Source organism: Eleutherodactylus coqui, chromosome 8, assembly GCF_035609145.1.
Source record: "Eleutherodactylus coqui strain aEleCoq1 chromosome 8, aEleCoq1.hap1, whole genome shotgun sequence".
NCBI lineage: Eukaryota > Metazoa > Chordata > Amphibia > Anura > Eleutherodactylidae > Eleutherodactylus > Eleutherodactylus coqui.
Genome location: NC_089844.1, coordinates 87,492,319 through 87,506,021, shown reverse-complemented (window position 1 = coordinate 87,506,021; position 13,703 = coordinate 87,492,319). Strand labels below are relative to the sequence as shown.

The 13,703-nt window shown below is 44.4% G+C and overlaps 1 protein-coding gene across 4 annotated transcripts in view; it reads left to right on the top strand.

Moving 5' to 3' along the window:
* TANC1 (tetratricopeptide repeat, ankyrin repeat and coiled-coil containing 1) overlaps window positions 1-13,703 on the top strand; it is a 212,609-nt gene that overhangs the window by 94,124 nt on the left and 104,782 nt on the right. The window lies entirely within an intron of this gene.

Here is a 13,703-nt window from a genome sequence, read left to right as displayed (position 1 = left end):
GCTGGTGGTTCCAACACAGATGTGAAACCGCCCTCAGAGTCCTCTGTAGACGGGATACAATTGTATCCACTTCTCAGCTGAGAGCAGGACTAGGTTTGTATGAGTTTGGAGCCTCTATGTGACTTTTATCTCTACTATCCGCCAAAATATTACATCATTCTGTGATGAATAAATAGGAGATTCTATCGTACAAGTCCGGGTGCTAAATCCCAATGTTTTTCTTAAACTTTTAGTGAAAACATGAAAAATGTGTCCACATGAAACAGTGCGAAATTCTTTGGCATTCAGTTAGTACTGGAGGTTTGTGTTACTTCTGAGAGTCACTTGTTGAGTTTATAAAGCGCGTTAATGTTCCCGAAGGTCTCTGGTATAGGGGGATTCAGATTACTTGTAAATTTGATGGTGGGGATTGGAATCCTCAGCTGTTAATTGTCTGTATTATGACTACAGAAGGCTTCTTGGACCTTTTAATGCATCGCATGAGGTCCCCAGGTCTCTCAAGCAGAAATGTCTTGAAGACTGAAGGTATAAAGGAGCAGTTTTTGATGTGTGTTAAACTAAAACACTCAAGTTTGGTTTTTTTACACATTCTGGTTGTAGATTTTCGATATCCAGTTATAACTTTCCACTCTTAAATGACTGATGTACTTTTAGACAAGTTGTGTTAATTTGACTCTGCTAATAAGCAAAAATACAAATCACTTCACCTAAAATTGTGTTTTTTGTGCTGGAAAGTTGCTCTATAGTACTGGCCACTAGGGGTCTCGCTTCCATTTAATTTGTGCTCCACTGCCTGTTGTCATGTGAAGTTCATCTCTAGTAACACAGACACCCAGGCAGGTGAAAAGAAATGAGAGTATTGACTCATGCTCCCCATAGAAGTCTATAGAGAGGAGAGAGGCTTGCACACAGACATGACCACAGCTAATAGTAAGTGATTTACTGTTAGGCCACTCTCGCATATGTATTCAGTTAAACGCCGCTCAAGACCGCAACATTTTATCGTGATTTAGGGTGGTGTTTTTGAAAGTATCTATTAAAGTATACGTTTGTATATGTTTTTATATACAAACATACCTTTTTATGAAGGAGAAAAAGGAGAGGAAAATCTAAGAAAATTCCTTAGTTTTTAAGACTTATCCCTTTCTAAAGGGAGAAATATATTGTGCAATACAGACAATAGGAAAACATAGTAAAAAAAAAAAGAAGTAAACTACCATTTACTTTTTTTGCAGGATACAATGGCGTAGTCAACTACACTACAGTGTACAGTGAAACTTGTAGATGAGCATACGGTGTATGTTTCTCTGTTTGTCTACATTTTCCAATAAAAGTCTGTGCACGTTAAAGTATGCATTTTTATACTTATAACAGCATGAAAACTGATATCTTTAATGCATTTTAAAAATGCAGTGTGACCACTCCTTTACACCTACTGCAATCACATCTACACTGCTCAGTACTTCACTAGTGTCCCCTATTCTCCCTGTGTGTGCTACAAAGGAGGAGTAGAATCAGCAGTTTTCTCCATGTCCAGTGTATAGCAGACATCATAACAGCAGCCTCCTCACACCAGCTCAGAGACCACTGAAAATTAGATATTGAGCCTACAAAGGGGGAAATGCAGGAAACAAGTCTTAAAATGGCCAGAAATAGTGTTATTCCTCATGTTCGTACACAGCAGCTTATTCTAAAAAGTAATTTTAAAGGGTGGGTATACCTTAATGGTGGTTCCTGTTATTTCCAGTTTATTTATATTTTTTACCATTTTACTTTATTATAGAGACACCGGTGGGAGGTTTTATACAAACTTTTGCAAGTAAAGTTTTTCAATTTTTTTTTTTTAAGTTATTGCAATTAACTTTTTTGGGTGGGAGATCTCGGCAAAACATTTTAATCAAGTTCATTTTAATGGTGGTTATCAGATTATTAAGGCCCAGGGCTTTACAGCAACGTATTGTACTTGTAATGCGGTGCAAACTCGCATGTAATATACTAGCTATGACAGTAGTGATAGTTGGAAGGTATTTGGAAGATATATATTATAAAAATTGCGCTTTATTGTGGTGTACAAAGTCATTTCTAACTAGGTTTCCCTAGGCAACTTATTGATATTGCACATTACAGCTGTGGCATATTTGTATTCGGCGCTGTACTGTTTCCTTACACTATGTGCTAAAGGCATTTATAACCTTTAATCACCTTTTGTAATTGTTTTGCCTTGATGTAAATCTCATTTTTTCTGATAAGACCTTTGTAGACTGCTGTGAGATAATCGGTAAAGAAGGGAGCACAGTTCACCATCTCCTCTTTTCCCTTCTCTTTGGACCTTGACCCGCTCCTGTGTAATATCGGAAGAAGGGCTGGGAAAGGAGAACATGACGCAATTATGTTTGCTTTGGATGCACACGGCTGTTTTCCCTAATAAATCTCTGAACGGATATGACAAGCGGATAGATTTACTTTATTTATTTGTGTTTATAGCAAATGGCTTTTTTCTGTTTTTCATCTGCGGAGAATGACGGTACATTTATATGAAATTGTTTGTGTTTGATACAGTCAGTCCCCCGGCTGGACTCGCTACAATCACAGTTAATGATTTTCCTGACCTGAAAAAAACATTATGCCGAACTGTTTGTTGCTTGTAGGTTGGAAATGTTCTCATAGCTCACTAAGTGTAAAACCGATATTGACCATATTTCTCTTTGGAGATGAGGAGCCTTATAGCTTTACTTACAAATTTAGCATTCACTAGGGAGTGTATAGTAAAAGTACCCGGTGCATTCTTCACCTATTGTGCCACCAATTTGCAGGCCCCTCTTCTTTTGCCTTTTATGTTTCTGTAGTCTCAGACTTTTTACTCTGCTCTCGGAATGGCCAGCACTGTTCACCTGGCCAATCCAAGAGCTAGATAGAATGTCTCAGACTACTGATGTAGAGTTACCAACGGTGTTATAATCCAACGCTACATTAGGGACTTTTTCTATTGATAAGCTCTCCTCAGAATAGGTCATCAATAATTGATCAGCAGGGTCCACAGCCTGGAATCCCCATTTATCAGCTAATTCCTGGGCCCACTGCTAATGTGGACAGCTCTGGAAGCAGATAGCGCTGTCCATATTGCAGTGGGCTGGTTTGGCACTGCAGGCACAGCTCCCATTGAATTCAATGTAAGCTGTGCCTATAGTACTAAACCAGACTGTCTAATCTGCTTCAATCCAGCACTGTCTGACCATTCCCTGAAATCAGCTGATCCACGGGGATCTCGAGCAATAGACGCCCACTGATCAACTATTAATGACCTATCTTGAGTATAACTCATCGATATTAATAGTTCCAAAAGTCCCAGGCAACCACTTTTAACAATTCTTCAGGAAAAAGTAAATAAAAATATGGAGCAACTACACCATCCAATATTTTTATATAATCAGTCAGCCCACCCAGCGGTGAAGCAGAGAGAGAATACGATGATGTGTGTATCACCCTAAAGTAGCTGGTGATTGAACAACCACTACAGACTAGGGACAGAGCCTTCAACAAAGAACTAAATATGGGGAGTGTATATGTCCTGAACTTTTAAAATCGACTATAAGCACACTCTTCCGCCATGTTTAACCACTAAATGGCATCATCAGGGGACTGGGGCAATAGATGTTGCCTTGCAGTGCTAGGGTCCTAGGTTCAAATCCGACTACAGACAACATCTGCATGGTGTTTCTATGTTCTCCCTGGGTTAGTATGAGTTTCCTCTGGGTGCTGTGGTTTCCCCCTACATGCCAAAAACATACTAGTAGGCGAATCTCAACATCGTGAGCCCCAGTGGGGGTAGAAGCCATAATATCAAGTGATTTAAAGTGCTATGTAATATGCATGCGCTATATAAATATGATTATTATTAAGTTGTTGCAAAATCGTGTCGTCACTGAGGGTCAATCCATTAGTAGCCGTTATGTTATTGCAGATAAACAGCAGTTTGCGCTCAGAACAGCGCAGTCCTTAACATTCACTTGAGAATCCGCACTGAACAGTACAACCATGAGGTTTTTGGCTGCAATGTGTGAACACGCAGGTGAGCTAATTGGATTGTGTTCATCATAGGGGTCCCGAATACACTGAATGCATACAATGGACAGTGCTGCAGAACATGTTGGCCCCATATGATTTTCACACACTCCTATAATGCAGACCAGTTTGATGGGAAGCTAATTAGTCTGCCAGTGTTTTTGGAGAGAACGCTTTATACATACTTTCCATCTAAAAATACAGGCAATTATATCAATGCTGCATATTTTCCATGTGTATCACATTTGGCACAACAACCCGGATTTGCAGAAGAGGTGTGCGCCATAAAAGTGGGAAAGCCTTGCTCAGGACCTTCTCCATTCAGGCACCCTAAAGTGTAAGAAGAAAGTAGAATGTGAGGGCAGATGAATATAAATTGCCTCACAAGGGGCTTTTTAGTTCTTCCCAGACCCTATTTATGTCTTCATAGTTCCCTGTGGTCATCCCACTATCACTTTGCTATTATGCGGATGACTGCACTTGTTTAGGTAACATATCAGCCCTACTAATTGTTATAGATGTGACCTATAATTCAATGGGGTGATGAAAATCAAAAGGCAAATGACATTAGAGTTCTCATCGGTCATTCATACTTGCCCCAACCCACTGTCTTCTACAAAACTATTAAATTCATTTCTTCCCATTCCCCGTCTCAGCAGAAGTTTAAAGTTTGGTACTGTGTTGTAGACCAAAATGTAATTGTTTTCAGTTGGGGCTCGTTCACACGGGCGTATGCGTTCAACGCTATGGGTCTTCCGCAGCGTTGCATGCATTACAGCCTATACGCTATGCCGGCTGCAATTGGCATTGCGCATACCTGGGAATCTGGCGTCAAGGACATGCACTGTGACTTTTATTTATTTTTTTTTCAAATTCCCTGCTCTGTTCAGAGTGGAGATGTGCAAATAACTCACAGGATCTCATAGCAAAACGCACAATTTGCCTGGGCTTAAAACCCCCCAATAAAAATAGAAATGAAAGAAAAAGGATATAGAGACTTCTACAATGTGGCAAGCATAGACACAATGGTTCAGCTCTAATATACCTTTAAATAATACAGTTAACCTATAATGTTCAAGTATTTGCTCTACACAGTGATGGTGATAACAATACAGTTACCTTTTTAATGATTGTAGGTGATGCCTCTCCTTGGAGTTGTCCGTATTCGGGTTTTTTTCTCTGAGTCCATTGAAATTTCATTCAGCCATGACTTGCTTATGCACACACTCCCCATCCTGCTGTTGCAACCCCTAATGAACTTCTGAGTGCCCCATATAATAGCAATGTGCCCATGGTGGCCCCACTAAGTAATAGGACCTCTCTGTGGCCCCACTAAGGAGTAGGACCTCTCTGTGGCCCCACTAAGGGGTAGGACCTCTCTGTGGCCCCCACTAAGGGGTAGGACCTCTCTGTGGCCCCCACTAAGGGGTAGGACCTCTCTGTGGCCCCCACTAAGGGGTAGGACCTCTCTGTGGCCCCCACTAAGGGGTAGGACCTCTCTGTGGCCCCCACTAAGGGGTAGGACCTCTCTGTGGCCCCCACTAAGGGGTAGGACCTCTCTGTGGCCCCCACTAAGGGGTAGGACCTCTCTGTGGCCCCCACTAAGGGGTAGGACCTCTCTGTGGCCCCCACTAAGGGGTAGGACCCCTCTGTGGCCCCCCACTAAGGGGTAGGACCGCTCTGTGGCCCCCCCACTAAGGGGTAGGACCGCTCTGTGGCCCCCCCACTAAGGGGTAGGACCGCTCTGTGGCCCCCCCCCCCACTAAGGGGTAGGACCGCTCTGTGGCCCCCCCCCACTAAGGGGTAGGACCGCTCTGTGGCCCCCCCCCACTAAGGGGTAGGACCGCTCTGTGGCCCCCCCCACTAAGGGGTAGGACCGCTCTGTGGCCCCCCCCCACTAAGGGGTAGGACCGCTCTGTGGCCCCCCCCCACTAAGGGGTAGGACCGCTCTGTGGCCCCCCCCACTAAGGGGTAGGACCGCTCTGTGGCCCCCCCCACTAAGGGGTAGGACCGCTCTGTGGCCCCCCCCCACTAAGGGGTAGGACCGCTCTGTGGCCCCCCCCCCACTAAGGGGTAGGACCGCTCTGTGCCCCCCCCCCCCCCACTAAGGGGTAGGACCTCTCTGTGGCCCCCCCCACTAAGGGGTAGGACCTCTCTGTGGCCCCCCCCACTAAGGGGTAGGACCTCTCTGTGGCCCCCCCCACTAAGGGGTAGGACCTCTCTGTGGCCCCCCCCACTAAGGGGTAGGACCTCTCTGTGGCCCCCCCCACTAAGGGGTAGGACCTCTCTGTGGCCCCCCCCACTAAGGGGTAGGACCTCTCTGTGGCCCCCCCCCACTAAGGGGTAGGACCTCTCTGTGGCCCCCCCCACTAAGGGGTAGGACCTCTCTGTGGCCCCCCCCACTAAGGGGTAGGACCTCTCTGTGGCCCCCCCCCCACTAAGGGGTAGGACCTCTCTGTGCCCCCCCCACTAAGGGGTAGGACCTCTCTGTGGCCCCCCCCCCACTAAGGGGTAGGACCTCTCTGTGGCCCCCCCCCCACTAAGGGGTAGGACCTCTCTGTGGCCCCCCCCCCCACTAAGGGGTAAAACCTCTCTGTGGCCCCCCCCACTAAGGGGTAGGACCTCTCTGTGCCCCCCCCCCCACTAAGGGGTAGGACCTCTCTGTGGCCCCCCCACTAAAGGGGTAGGACCTCTCTGTGGCCCCCCCACTAAAGGGGTAGGACCTCTCTGTGGCCCCCCCACTAAGGGGTAGGACCTCTCTGTGGCCCCAATCAGTGGCTGGTAGAGCTTAACATTCTCCTTGGACACACAGACAGAACTTCTGTTTCCTGTCTTACACTGCACGTTGTGTGCTATTTTGCACAACATTGCCTCATTCCTCCTCCTGGTTTGATAATGCTGCAGATGCTGCACAGTCTCAGACAGGAGATGAAAGTCCTCTCTTTGTCCAAGGAAAACAGTAAGCTCTACCAGCAGCTGTACCTTTGGGATCGGGTGCTGGGTGGTCCTAAACTTTCTGGGGTCTGGCTTGGAGGGAGGGGCTCATGCTTCCCGGCCCAGCCTGCCCCTGAAGGAAGTTAATTATTTTGGAAAGAGTATGATAACCACCAATAAACATTACCTGCATAGAAGATAAGGTAGTCCTGGGATATCAAGAAGTGTAGACCATAGAGTCCAGGTCTTGAGCAACAACTCCATTTTATCTTCTTTCCTAGTGGATAATTTTCCATAGACCGTCATTCTGGAGACCTTTTGCAGAAACTGCCTGAATGGAGAGGGTTATAGAAAGTCATTGCGAGGCTATGTGTATTTTGGTTGCCAAATGCATATAAATAAATCTTGGTATTTGTATAGCACCAACTTATTCTGCAGCGCTTTCAGGTAATTATTATTTGCTCTGGTTTATGTTGGTTGTTAAACCCAGGTCATCTATCCGCCCATAGAGCAACTGAGGGGGTAAGTGGCAATGTTTTATGCAACCCCCTCAAGAAGCGGTTGGCAATCTACCTCCGGATTCCTGGGGTGTGTCTACCAAACATGAAGTGTGGTCCAGTTCTCCTGACAACCTATAAAGCAAAGAGCTGGTATCTTAGGTGAGAACCTATGGATCCAGGCTAGACCCAAATAGTATTTTAACTGACATCTCTGCCAGTGCAGCTTGAGGGTACCTCTTAGATATAAAATACATTGACAAGGTGGCATTTAATTCCTGCCCCCATGTGAGCACATAGAGAAGCTTTTTACCTGGGTTGGGGGTTGGTTCATACAAGCATATAGTAATGATACAATCCCAGGCTAGAGAGGTGACCAGATACAGATTCGTTCAAATGTAGTAGAAGAAAGCTGCGTGGTGGTCCCAATCACCAACCTTGTAAAGGTAATGAATATGATAACTTTTTAATGGCTAACAAAAAGAAATGATGTTACAGCAAACCTGCCTTGTTTTCTTCATCAGACTAATGAAGCCTGATGAATAGACTTAAGGTAGTTCCGATGGCTCGCTGTAACATCATGTACTTTTGTTAGCCATTAAAAGGTATCCTATCTACAAGATTACTTTGTTTCTCTTACTGAGAACAATCACATTTTAAGCAGAAGTTTATAAACTTTTCGAACATTTCTTCTAACTATTCCAAGTTGTAAACGACTTCAGAACCCTATAAAATCAGTGACCATCGCAACACATACAGAAGAGGACAGTGAGAATGCCCGTCACCTCCATGGTCAGACCTCTCGGACACTAATCCCTTTGATGGTGTATGGTGTGTGTTTGCTGCACATTTGTACCAGGGGAACTGCAGACAGCATTGTTTACCCCGCTCGGCCCTGTTTCCCCACTATGTGTTTGGTCAGCTGGCTTGAAGAATGACTTGTCCTGCTGTGTCAGCCACAAACAAACAGCGACCCCAGCACAATCATTGACAGAGCAGCACCCTGTACTTATGTTCCGTAGATGTCCCAGCTTGTAAAGGGACAGACTGGAGGTAAGATATAGATACTTTGTACAAGGGACTGACTACAGGTAAGATTATACATACTTTTTGTTGTTTGAAGTGGGTGACAGTCTAATAAAAGATCATAAAAGTTTTCTAAGTGGTCAATATTTTCTAGTGTTTACTATTGGGGTTCGACTGTATTTAGTTCTACATTAATAGCTCCATCTATCACTGCATGAATTAGAATATATAAAAAAAAAAATCTATATTGGGTTCTTTGTAGCGCCCCGGGGAATTTGGGTATTACACGCAGAGTATGTCCTTCTGTATGAGGCCTTATTCAAAAACTTGTAATTGTGGTATTTTATATTGTAATGCATGGAATTTTCTGGGTAAGCCTTGATATATGTGCTACGACGTTGGGGTCGCTGTTCGCCAGGCTCTCGCTGCAAGCCTCGCCGCTGTGACTATGGATCCCTGCAGCCACGGTCACCGGCGGTCTCTGTGCACTCCCTACTGCACTGAAGACTGGTGGTTGTGAGTTAGGGGACGTTGGGGGTGACTGTCACAGCACTGCAGCTGGGAAAGGGGACAAGGGAGAACGGCGGAGTGTCACTGCCCCCGGCGCTCTGCCTTCTCCCGTCCCTACTTCGGCGCAGTCACTCAGCTGCTGTCACTCTCCTTGCCAGCCTCGCATTATGGCTGGCATATCTGACGGCAGCAAGGAGACTTACAGCGCAGGAGCTGGGAAAGGGAACAAGGCAAAGCGGCATAGGAGGGGGGAATAACAGGAGCCAGCAGGGAAGATGATGGCCACCCATTCTCCTGACAATCCAATCTAGTGGGGGGTGTTGGTTGTGGGCATGCATCTTGTCTCTACCCATTCTTCTGGTGGAGACAAGATACAACAATACCGGGACAAAACTTCCTTGTCTCAAGGACCCCTCCTTCCCTCTTCCTTCCCTAACCTAAATCTTTCTTTCTTTCGCTTAACTCTAATTAAGCCTTGGCCAGGCCATCAGTTTTCAGGTTGTTTCTATAACAGTCCAATTGCAAGATTGTCTTGGGACTCAAGAGAAGATTTTTCTATAATTTGCTCTTCTGCCATATTTTTTCCTTTTCTCTCTCTCCTCTCAATCTGCATAATCATAAGCAATATGTGTCTAGTATTAACGAGACTGAAGTTTACACCGAATACAAATTACAGTTTAAAAAAAAGAAAATCTCAGTATCTCTCTTGGTCTCATATATTATGTAAGCAATTTTTGGCTGGAAAACTCATCTTTGTTTTTTCCTTTTTTTGCTTGAGAACCTTGTTTCTTGATGACTTGCATTGGGTGTCAGTTTGTGTGCATGGTTAACTATTGTCTCACAGCAGCCATGCTCCAATGAATTGATAGCCTTTTTGAGTTTCACTCAAAGTTTGGGGATAAATAACACACCTACCTTTTTGTATATTTGGAATTACATATGATTATTGCATTAGGTATAGCTAGCACGTGAAATGTTATAATCAGTAGTGTGGTACCAAGTGATGGCCGAATCACAATCTGCTCATAGATATTGTGCCGACCTCTCCTCTGCGCAGTATTTGGCAGGCACAAGTGAATGTGGTGACTTGAGTGACCTTGACCGTGGGTTGGTGAGTTTAGGTGTGGTCCCAGTATTTCTGGTACTGTTGCACTTTTTGGCTGTTTCCAAATTACGGTATCAAGAGTGTACCAACACTAGTTGAACCATGGACATACATCCAACAGAAAATCACACAGCGGCAAGCTATGTGTGCTCGATCCTAGAGGCGAGCATCAGGTGCCACGTTTGGTATCTCAGCAATGACATGCCATAGTGAACCAACTGACGCAGCAGTACAACAGCGGGAATGCTAGACAAAGTTCCACAATGACCATAGGGCATACCTTGCATCTACTGGGGCTCAATAGCCAAAGACCAACAAGGATGCCCCTGATGATCCCCAAGAAAGACATCAATGGACCTTGGATACGTGGTAGAAGATCTTCTGGAGTGACGACTCCTGCTAAGCCATATGGATGGTCTGGTCTGGTCTAGTCTGCATCTGGCGTAAAAAGCATGAAGCTTTATTTATGGGTGCACCATTGGGGTTCAACAGGTCAGTGGTTGTGGATTCATGGTCTGGGGAACGTTTTCCTGGCATGTCCTAGGACCATTGGATATGAAACCACAATCCTTAAATGGTGATTGCTACAGGGACCTATTGCCTGACCATCTGCACCCAAATCTTCAGGAAGTCTTCCCCGACCACAGTGCCATCTTTCAACAGGACAACGCTCCGTGTCATTGAGCTCGCATCCCTAGGAAATTAGAGAATGGTAGAGTTGGAAGGGACCTCTAGGGTCATCGGGTCCAACCCCCTGCTCAGTGCAGGATTTACTAAACCATCCCAGACAGATATTTGTCCAGCCTTTGTTTAAACACTTCCATCAAAGCAGAACTTGCCACCTCCCGTGGTAACCTGTTCCACTAATTGATCACCCTCACTGTCAGAAAGTTTTTCTAATATCGAATTTGTGTCTCCTCCCTTTCAGTTTCATCCCATTGCTTCTAGTCTTTCCTTGTGTAAATGAGAATAGGGCTGATCCCTCTGCACTGTGACAGCCCTTCAGATATTTGTAAACTGCTATTAAGTGTCCTCTCAGTTTTCTTTTTTGCAAGCTAAACATTCCCAGATCCTTTAACCGTTCCTCATAGGACATGATTTGCAGACCGCTCACCATCTTGGTAACTCTTCTCTGAACTTGCTCCAGTTTGTCTATGTCTTTTTTTAAAGTAGGGTGCCCAGAACTGGACACAGTATTCCAGATGAGGTCTGACTAAGGAAGGGTAGATGGGGATAATTGCCTCACGGGATCTAGACTCTATGCTTCTCTTAATACATCCCAAAATTGTGTTTGCCTTTTTGGCTGCTGCATCACACTGTTGACTCATGTTTGGTCTATGATCTATTAGTATACCCAAGTCTTTTTCACATGCGCTGCTGCTTAGCCGAATTCCTCCCATTCTGTATGTGCTTTTTTTTCCTTTTTCTTGCCAGATGTAGGACTTTGCATTTCTCCTTGTTAAATACCATTCTATTTGTCGCCCACTGTTCAAGCTTTTCTAGATCTTTTTGAATACTCTCTCTTCCCTAGTGTTAGTTATCCCTTCTAGCTTTGTGTCATCGGCAAATTTGATCAATTTCCCATCAATTCCCTCCTCCAGATCATTTATAAAAATGTTGAATAGCACTGGGCCTAGGACAGAGCCTTGTGGTACCCCACTTTATCCATTCTTTCACTTGGATGTGCAGCCGCTTATGACGACTCTTGGAGTGGTTGAAGGAACATGACAATGAATTCTCCACACTGCCTTGGCCCCCAAAACTCACCGGACTGTAACCATATTGAACATGTTTGAGACATGCTGGAAGAGCTGTGAGATCTGCTCCTGTTTATCCGCAAATTGTGCACCAACTGTCAGATTGGCTGCAGCAGGCATGGGTCAGGTGAAGCATGGAGGAGGTTTTTCTACCTTGTGGAATCTGTTCCTGGTGTCTAAAATTTATGATCGCCCAAGAAGATTAACTGACCTGTTCCTAATGCAATGATTGTTCAGTGTATAACACAATCCTAACCTAGAGCAATTTTGGGCACATCCACTGGGCACGGCAAACCGATATTAACCTTTCGTCTACCAATGTTCCAAAACTGGAACAGTAGATTCACATAATTGCTGCTTTGCTTTGGATTTGACAGGTGAAAGGTTAATAGGGCTAGGGCTACACTGTGACTTTGGCTGAAACTTCAATGGATTTCTTGTGATCTGCAACTTCATTCACCTTTAATGTGAGGTCACAATTTTCTTTTGGGGCCAAAAGTCGCTGTGTAGCCCTAGCACTACATATTAATCACACAGACTAACCAAATTAAACTTCAATATTTTATTTATTGTATTAGTAAAAAAGTAACTTGTATGAAAGGACATTTATTACATTTACCTAAAACCTATCAGACTAAATAAACTTATTCCTTGCAGTCATTGCAAACTGGAACAGTGTGTTCGCCACAAATGGCGCTGCTGCAGGAGTGGCATGAGAACTTGACCATCCTGTGCTTCTGGTACAGACAAAATGTGCAGATTTTGTGTGTGTTTGGCTGTGCTTCAGAAGTACTCGCCACACTTTCAATTTTCAAAATATCTTTGATACTTGCTTTAATATCCCTCCTCAAAGTCACAGTATCGAAATGTTCCCGCAACCATGTCGGAGGTCTGTAATCTGTGAGACTAATGTATAGTGAGTTAAGGTTAAAAGGGTATTCTGGGGATTTTAGTTTTTCTGTTGATGATGGGAGCTGTGGCTGTAATGCCAACCCCAGCCACTGTGCTACGGTCAGCGCTTTCTGCGCTGACCACATTGACAGTGGCCCTGAGAATCAGCTGATCTGTGGGAATCAGAGATGTAGGTCACCACCCATTTTTTATCGATGACCCATTGGTCATCAGTAGAAGAAAATTTTAAAAAGTCCCAGAATCCCACTTAAAGCCATCAGTGCTTTCCTTCATGCAAAAAAAGCATGTTTAATTCAATATCTCTGCTTGCTGGCAGTGAAAAATTCAGTTTTACATTCAGAGGCTAAAACAGATATGTCAAAGGTAGCAAGAATAACATGATACTCTATGTAAGTCCTGATGACCCTGACTGTATTCCATCTGGGTACGAAATTGTGTGAAATTGTATTACGGCATCTGTTTTACTCTGTGGAGGTCTATATACCTCTGTGAGATGCTGTATGCTTGTATGTGCAACTGTATGTATAGGAAAAATAGTGCCATTTTCACAGCAGATTCCATCCTGTGAATACTTAGGGTGAATTTGCAGGAAATCCATGTTAGCCATTGGGAAAGTTTTGCAAGTTTTTGCCGAATGCAGCAAGTCTTCTGTGTGTGAACCGGTGGATTTAACCCTTTCATTGCCGGTCCACGGAATGTCCTGAATGCTGTACAGATTATTTTCTGCTTTATGAAACCTGATCGCACTGTACTTACTATTGTACTAATTGTCATAGATGATCATTGCAAAAGCCACAACAAATCCACAATGTTTGAACTGGACTATATGGTATTTTTATGGAGCGCCATATGGAAACATGCAGTCAGGAATATGTTATTGTGCAAAAACTTCTAAACTGC